Raw genomic sequence first — 9,350 nt, 5'->3', positions numbered from 1 at the left:
GAGCTCCCTCCTTGTGTTGTCTTCATCACAACTAGCGAACATCATTTACACTAAAAAAAAAAAAAAAATCTACACTTTCCCAAAAGTAACCTGTAATTGTGCAAGGCAGCGGCGTTTATCTCCCTAATGCATACCCACTTACCTAAATACATAGCCTACCTCTTATGTCAAATGGTCATCCGTCTGAGCAGATTATTTGTTGTATTTTATTTTTTGGTATAATCTATGCAATTTACAGACATTAGCGTTCCGGTAGACGATGTTAGTTTATAATAAATGTGACAAATACTTGTTTTTCTCTCGTTCTCTCTCATTACTTAATATTATAGCGTGCTTATCTATCAAGGCCATAAATAGTATCGATTGCCAACGATATGTAGATATATAGAGAATATAGACTCGATTGTACATCGTTGAAATTAAATCGTATTTTGAGAGGATCATGTAGGCACTAATACCATTTGGAGGCTAATGAACACACACACACATACACACACACACACACACACACATCCTAGCTACGAGTCAAAAAAACGCCATTGCATGCAATTAAAATTTGTATAGTAGGGTTGTTTAAAAGATTGTAATCTTTTCCCACCCCCAAAAATATCCGGTTTCAGCTAATTGAATCAAAGCGTTATTTTTAAGTATCCAGTGCCACACCGGCGTCGAGTGATAGTTTATGTTTTAGCTAAAATGTTGCCTATGAGTGAGATGTTAGCAATTTTTAATCACCTTTTTCACGGTCTTTCAATTGTAACATATTTAATATGGAATAAACATTGTTATATTTATATGCAATAAACAGTATATATTGATAAAAGAATAATATGCTATTTAAGCAAACCTTACCGCTATATAGCAAATAGTGTCTTATGGATGCAGACTGTGAGATTAGAAAGAATTAATAACTCAAATTGACATATGGAATATACGTCGCCATATGTTAGTAACTTTTGCACTGGCCTTCTGGATAAAATATAGAAAGCTTCGAGACAAACTAAGTGAAAGACTATAGTCGATGACAACTTGAAGGCTTCTTTTTGATTAGCTTCTACGCCAAGCTGTATGGGAGGGAGTCACTCCATTCTCAGGATTGCTTCACTTGACCTTGCTCCTACCCTTATAATGCTGAGTGCTTAGCAAATTAGCATCAAGTATCATTTTTTTAAATCTTTGGTATGACCTCAGCTCTTTGACATTCCCATTTCTTTTAAATCTTTGGTATTGAACTCCGCTCCCCCGGATCATTAGCAAACATTCTTACCATTATACCAACGCATAAACCGCACATAAACCTACCGGCTATGATAATTGTTGCGAAGATGAATTAATTATATAATATTGAAAAATAGTATTTGACTTTCATAATAATCGGTTAATCCATGCAGTTCAACCACTTCAAAGACATGCTTCACATATCGAGTCCGGATTAAGTTACTACGGCGATCATAAAACCGTATCTCTTGAATATCTTACTTTGTTATTTTATTCCGACTAATTTGAACGTGCACAAATAAATATGGAGAGTATATCATCTACACTTCCTGATATTGTCAGAATTCTTGTCGGATTTAGATGCTTCCTCTAAATCTGTTACAGTCTTTACCATCTCTGTGTGTGTTCTTTGGTCAATCAGTCGGTTGGTCTTGTTAAAGTTTGGAATTACATTCCAATTGCTTAAAGTGCATAGTGAATGGATGCATTTAATTTAGATAAACCGGATCCATATCCGGGCGTTGCCCGGGGAAATTGATGAAAACAAATATCACAAACCCTAGAAGAAAATGAATGGAAAAAAACTGGAAAAAGTCTTTTAAGCCAAAATGATACGCATTTATTTAGTGTATTAGCATATTAATGAAAAGAATTATGTGTCATATTTAGACAATAATAACAACGAATAATGAATTAATGAGACACCCGTTCCAAATATGTAAATTATTTAGGCATACTAGACATTATTGCACATTATTTGTGTATTAGAAAGCTACTGTTATACTAATGTAACATAGCGCGTATGTTAATGCATGCGAGATAATGTCACCGGGACGGAGAAAAGGACTATAAAGAAGGAGAAATAGAAAGATTACGTAAGAGACGTGGATAACGTTCGCGATCACGTGCAAGTTATGGAGGACGCCTCAGAATACAATTACGCGAGGAACGTCACAGCAATAAAGGGAGAATAAGGAAATGAATGTTGCTTCAAAGAATAAACGAAGTTGGAGTTTTTTCATAGTCTTGGTCTCTTTTGCGACTAAAACTGGTCACAATGTGTGTTGGTTCCTGGAAAACATTACAGAAGATTCTTTCCTCAAACTGTCCGCCTGTTTATCTCTAGACCGCAAAGCTATTTTCCAGCTGGCGGCAATATGATCGTCTTCAAGTTAAATGTAAACAAGTTCTTGTTGAGCCACCCCTTTAGATAATTAAATTATATCCAATTTATACTACTAACGATCATTATGCTGTTGTCTCTCTGACGACTGTACCTTTTTATGCTCGAATGGTCTTCAGTCCTTGATAACTGGTAACTCGCCTGTAAAAAATATATATTAGTCATTAAAATTTACTAGCAGGACCTGCAGAAATTACACAGCGGACTCTTTCATATGTAATATAGTGGTGTTAGCATTCTGTGGATGATCTGTGTGAATGGAGATTGGGGTATTTATCTAAGCTAGCAGATATGCACGGCGTAGCCTGGTCGTAAAATACACTTACATATGATATTTTAATTCATACAGATTTCGCATATATTATTATAGAATAAATTTTCTATCGATTCTTATATATCATAGAGTTGTGATTTCAAAGATAAAAAAATATATCCATATGACTTGAGTGCATCAGATTAAATCGAAACAAAAACTCACGAAGACAAAATATGTATATTCCTTCAGCTATAATAAAAACTGAAACCAAAATATTGCGATTTCAAAAATAAAAAATATATAGCCATATGATTTGGGTACATCAGATTGAATCAAAACCGGACCTAAAACTTATGAAGAATTCTTCGTAAAATTATTTATTATAACAAAAGGAAAGTCATAACAATAAAACAACAGTCACTTGGAAGAAAGAAAGCTGTAAGCCTTGCACACAAAATAACGCACACGTTATCGTGTTAATATATATATATGTAACGTTGTCCAGGAGCCATCACACATTTTTTTCCAGTTTCAATCACAAAGAATGGGAAATAACTCTAACTCGCCTGTTCTTTGTAGCAACAACAGTGATTTCCTCGTGCTCTTTTTACCACTGTGACGTCATTCATGTGATCGTCTTCTCGAGCGTCCTTAACGCTCCGTACGTAATTGCGAACGTTATCCACGTCTCTCACTAGATCGTTCTCTTTTCCTTTTTTATAGTCCTGTTCTCTCTCTTGGCGACGTCGCCTTGCATACATTTTCAACATGCTCTGCTACACTAAAATGAATATAAATCTGGCGTTGTAATCACACTGCTAATTGACAAACTTGATTAAGATTTGTTCATATCAAGTTGAGGATACGTCTTTGGAAATCAGTTCAATAAAGTGTGGATCATTTTTAAGTCGGTGATGATCTTTCAGACTCAGAGTATGGATCTGTGCAGTTCCATGCTTTAGATTCCCTCTTTGAGGATTAATTCATTGCTAATTGCCCGAGGTTCCTTTACCTATTACTACCAACAGAGCTGCTCAGCTACATTTTGGCGGCTGGACTGCACCTCTTATTTGATGATTCACATCCGTCCTTATTCTCTTCTTCTCCCCCCACCTTAGGTCCTTGCGTCATTTCTCCTTTATAGTGAAGAGGGTGTAAATACCATCTATATGAGACATTGCCAGTTCGTGTGACACGTTGCAGCTTTAATTACCGCGTTTTAAGAAAACCTCTATTTTTCATTACGACTTGTCCCCTAATGTTCCTAGCAGCAAAATGCAAACAGTTAAAGTTTGCCTTTAACACTATTTTAAATATCTATTCTTTCTCGCCATTTTTAACTATAAAGACTAAGATAAGACGACAGTTTGTACAAGTTTTTAGCACACGCTTTGCCATTCAAACTGAAATTCGTATTTTTTGTGTATTTTTTTTTTTTTTTCAGTTTTTCGTTCGTTCACCGACTCACTCCTCATCTGTCAGAGTGATATGTGGGACGGGTTATCAAAAGATATTTGAAGGGAAACACTATCGGCATGTTATACCGAACTAAGCACAGATACCAAAGATTTAATGCCAGACAAAATGTCACAGACTGGAAGCATTGAAGGGTGATTTAAAGACGTGAGCAAACCACTTAACGATATTCTCTTTCTGTTTTGCTTTCTTTAGCATTTTCTTTTTTTTATATTCTAGTTATTTTTTCTTTTTTCTTTTCAGTTCATCTCTTTTTCTCCCTTTCTACTTTTCGTCTCATCTAGTAACTTTTTTTCCAATATAATTATGTTCCTATTTACTTGAATCCTCATGAAGGCAAAGTTGGGCACAAGATCGATTTCTTTTAAAGTGGAGAAAATCCAGTTCCCAAAATGGGCACACTGGATAGGAAGAAAAATAAAATTGTCTCGGTCATGAAGGAGTTCTCCTCCACTGATTGAGGACAGAAAAGGAGAAGTGTAGTATCTGTTCTGATACTACAGTTTGTTTCTAGCCAAAAGGTTAACAATAATATAATACCATAATTATGTTACCATTATAAACGTATTTTTATCTATCTACGTAAAGTTAGTCATGAATAAAGATTTATATAGTTGTATGTGTAGAATTCGCTTCTAAAAGAACTAACCGCTCATTATGACCTTTGGAACATAAATGTTAAGTGTAAAGCTAGGTAATGTCTATTATATTCAGTTTCATTTGATTAAATTCAAAGGAGAGATCGAAGAAGAATGGAAGAATCGATTAAAAAGCTAATTAAAAAGTTCGATATCTTCAATTTGTTTGTAAAAATCTATAAATATGTATAATATATGAATGAATAAATATTCCTCAAATTTTAAAAGAGTTTGAGGAGACATAATATGGGTACAGTCTGCTATTTAAATGTTTTGATATTTCCGATTTGGAATAACTTTAATCCATAATCATTGAACACCTTGAATTTCAATTTCTTCTTAAATTACTTAAAGTTTAGCATCAAATTTAAAATATTTTATAGAATTAAAATCTTGTACTTGATTTTGATCAAAATTCGAATAAATTTTCCAGATAACGTTTAGTAAAAAAAAAGTTGATTTTAAATATTCGTAACCATACATTAAAGTGGTGTAGAATTGTGTTGATCACGAAATAATTTTACCAACAACTGGTGTTGTAGTTAAAAGATGAAGTTTTGTTTCTGTTTTCACTTTATGATTAGCTTCATCCAAATCGATAGAATAACATAACGTATAATAGTATTGCAAAACATGTGATGTTAACCAATGTTTATTTTCTTATCAGAAATATGAGTACGAGCAAAATTTAACCAACGACAACATTAATCGCATTCCTGTACTCCAATGATAATTCCAGTTGCAATAAAAAATTTAAAAACTTACGAAGACAAACGAATACGGCCCCTGAAATCACCTAATAATTTTCGTTTCTCTTAATTTTCATTTTTATTAAATGAATAATTCCCTTTTCATCCTAGTTTATTTTTCTTTCTAATTCTTTGTTTCATTTGCCATCTTTTTGTCCCGTCTTTTTTATAATATATTGATTATATTTTGCTAGACAGAGGAACGAAACGTTCCAAGATGGGAAAAAAAACTATTGATTAAATGAGACGCTACTGAGAACAAGAGGAATTAAAAAGGGAAAGATAACTTTACAAAAAGAGGATAAAATGTAAAACAACGCAGATATCGTTTACAACATCTAAGTAGAAAACAAAGAGAATTAAAAACTAAAGAAAACGCAAGGAAATAATGAAGAAAACAAAGCAAAAAAAAAAACAAGAGAAAAATGTTAATAGAAAAATAGCGAATATAAACGGATTAAAAAAAAAACCACGGCAGAACGAACAATAATTTAAAAACAAAATAAAAACTTTTAAGTTAACGTTTCCTCTGTTTTAATGTTCTGATCATTAGGGTCATGACAACAATATTCTCATCATTGTTTTGACTCTTGAGTATATATCCGACACAGTTAACCAATCGAGAACCACATCACTCTATATAAAAGCATATAAAATATAAACGGATACACACTCGAAAGTTAAAACAATGGAAATAGTATGCTGTTGTCCTAGCCCTACTGATCATTCATATTTCGTGGGTAAAAAATTATTATAAAATAGACTGGCAGTTGCAATAAGTAATAATGCGAAGTTGATTATAAAAATGATTAGAGCGTTCTTTGGCAGTTGATATTATTCATATGAATTGTAAGAGATTTTTCACCACCGCTTGTATTGATGGCACAATAGAAAGATGCTAGAACTCTATAATAAGCGATCGGTTGCAATCTTATTTTGAACCATTTTATTGTGCAGTTACACCGAAGAGCGGGAGCAGTAGGTATGGATGACGAGTATATATATATATATATATATATATATATATATATATATATATATATATATATATGAATAACACCAAACGTAGTGACATTATTAATTGTTAAGGGTTTGCTTCTTTGCTTTTGTCCTATAGCTTAAACATGAACTATTAAAGAAGAAAATTTCACAAAGGAAATAAAACCAAAATACACTTCTAAATATATTTTCCGAAGCTCTAATTGTAGGTTTAAAGGACATCAATTAGATGAAAAGGGTAAATAAGGGGTGGGGCAGAAAAAAAACCCTATCGAGACGTCTTTCAGCCAACCCTTTTCAAGATTAACGTTGGCAACGGGGAAGTAAACATCGTTTAAAAACGTAGTCAAAAGACCATAAATTATTAGCGAAGGTTAAAAAATGCATAGGGAATAGGAGATAAGGAAACAATTATAACGATTACCCATAACTTCCAAATTATGGGTATATGGATAGACACTTTGTTTACACACACATACACATTATACATATATACATATAAAGTCAGTTTATTTTTTGTGTTGTGTTTTGTTTTGCCATTTAGTTTTCTTAAAGCAGAATTAATGTTTAATTCAGTTTTTGTTAGGATCGTTGCATAATCCTAAAAAGAATAGAACGTAATTTGATAAGATTCCATCTAGAAAATACTTTATCCGGGCCGGAATATTTTCAAATTATCTTTTTTATAAGAAAATCGAACTTTACGCTGCATCTGTTTTGAAAAAAGAATGCAGCATAATTTCAAAAACAAATCTCAAATTGCAATTAATAAATATACTCTATGGAAACGTCAGGTAATTACAACAAGTAATATATATATATATATATATATATATATATATATATATATATATATATATATATAAGCTTTACATTTTTTTTCTTTGGCGGATATGGGACGCGTTCGGTGGCACCCCTGCCCTGAATGATATAGTTTAACATATGTTTCCACGTTACATACTCTGATGTTTAGAATACATATTCCATAATTCATAATCTCCCTAAAGAAATCTAACCAGCATATGTTCATTATCGACGCATATGCACATATCCAGCCTTTTAAAGGTGTTTAACTTAAAATAACTGTCAATTTGATCTAGAACAATTCTTTTTCTCCGTCATATTGTTTGTCTAACTCGTTTAAAGCTTTTTATTAAGGCAAGTGTGAATTTTGGTAGATGCACCTCCCCAAATGGCAAAGTTTTAAAATAATAATTCACCATTGTCATTCATATATTTCAAAATTCGTAGTCATCCGTTCATTAGTTTAGACTTATTTGTATTCACCCCCCCCGAATATATAACTTCATAATATATATATATATATATATATATATATATATATATATATATAACATTTTATCTGCGTCCTTATTTTCCTTAACAGTTCCTTTCGAATCTTTCTCCCACCTCTCACTTTCATCAATTCCCACCCATTCAACCTCAAATTAAATGTTCCCAACCTAATAAAATGCAGATTAAGTACGCTGTCACAAGACTAAAATCAATGGAGTTTTGTTTCAAATAATTGCGTTCCACTGAAGTTCATTCTATCGATAAGTAAATTGCCCAACTAACGATTTTATAATAGCCAGACAAGAGAATTTATCAACATGATGATTATTTATCGATATCAGTAAACGATTTACACCCAATAGAATAAATGTCATTGTCTACCATAATAAATATAATCTACGATTTTCATTGAATTCAGGCTGTGGTTGTGTGAAACACAGTGTGTTGCCAGCAAAAAGAAAGCTCCAAACGCTTTACAAAAGTGAAAGTGTTTCTTTTAATTATATTTACTACTCGACCTGAGATGTCTTTAAGTTCTTAGGTGGGATATGGAGGATGAAGAGAAACTGGATATCACAGGTTCATGAATCACACCAGTAGTAATACTCTTACATCTGTTTTTTGTTTTGTTGCGTCTTTTTTCTTATTTTATTGAGAGAACACGTCAAGATCGAGCTGTATTCGAAGAGTTTCTATTTACGTATTACTTACCTGATAATTAAACGTTTATTATTTCACCGAAGTCACGATTTTATTTTATTTAAAACATCTATCGTTTAGAAAAGTCGACTACAAGCTGTTCAATTTTGTACAGCTAATGATAATAATTATATATATTCGAATATTTACCTTTAGTTGTCTACATGCCGTAACAATACTTTGTTATACATATATATAGTTTTTGTTCAAATCCTTCGGTTCTACGTTGTAGAGTGATGGTTAAGCCAATCTGTTGATTCTTTCCCCCCACTTTTCACTTTTACTCAATATTAAAATAACAAAGTTCTATAAAAAAAATATATTATACACATAAATAGACATAAACGGAAAACTCCGAAAACATATGTATACGTCATATCTTACCCCTGAATCCAATATCAATAGTTATTGTTTAATGTCTTAAAATGTTACATTACTAAAATGAATTATTATTTAAAAAAAAAAATAAAATAATAATAATAATAATAATAATAATAATAATAATAATAATATAAATATATCACTATTGAATAAAAAAATATGCTTGTTCTTTATCTAGTGTTCCTTGTTTGCAAGAATCAGCCGATTGGTTTCACCCTTACCCTACAGAGTTAAATCGAGGGATTTGAACAAAAACTATATACATTTATAATAAAGGACTGTTGTGGTTTTCAATTACTTTCTCCCAAATCAAAAAAGCTCTACATATATCTTTCTATATATAAGCAAACATTGTTAAATATATAACATTGCTATCAAAAACTTGAAGCCATCTACATTAATCCTCCATATACAATTAATAATGTTGCCTATGAAACGAGTAATAATCTTTTAAA

General features: G+C 31.9%; 1 protein-coding gene across 5 annotated transcripts in view; it reads left to right on the top strand.

Moving 5' to 3' along the window:
- The window catches only part of LOC145263121 (protocadherin-7-like), a 391,269-nt gene that overhangs the window by 180,813 nt on the left and 201,106 nt on the right, over nucleotides 1-9,350 (top strand). For 2 of the 5 annotated variants that reach the window (XM_080120197.1, XM_080120385.1), the window contains exon 3: nucleotides 4,102-4,280. The exons of the other annotated variants lie outside the window; for them this stretch is intronic. The gene's annotated coding sequence lies outside the window, so the exon portion shown is untranslated. The remainder of the gene's footprint in view (nucleotides 1-4,101; nucleotides 4,281-9,350) is intronic. 5 annotated transcript variants of the gene reach the window in all.

Source organism: Euprymna scolopes, chromosome 1, assembly GCF_053919585.1.
Source record: "Euprymna scolopes isolate OS-2025 chromosome 1, ASM5391958v1, whole genome shotgun sequence".
In the NCBI taxonomy this organism is placed as follows: domain Eukaryota; kingdom Metazoa; phylum Mollusca; class Cephalopoda; order Sepiida; family Sepiolidae; genus Euprymna; species Euprymna scolopes.
The sequence above is the reverse complement of the archived record's forward strand: the minus strand, read 5'-3'. Positions and strand labels throughout refer to the sequence as shown.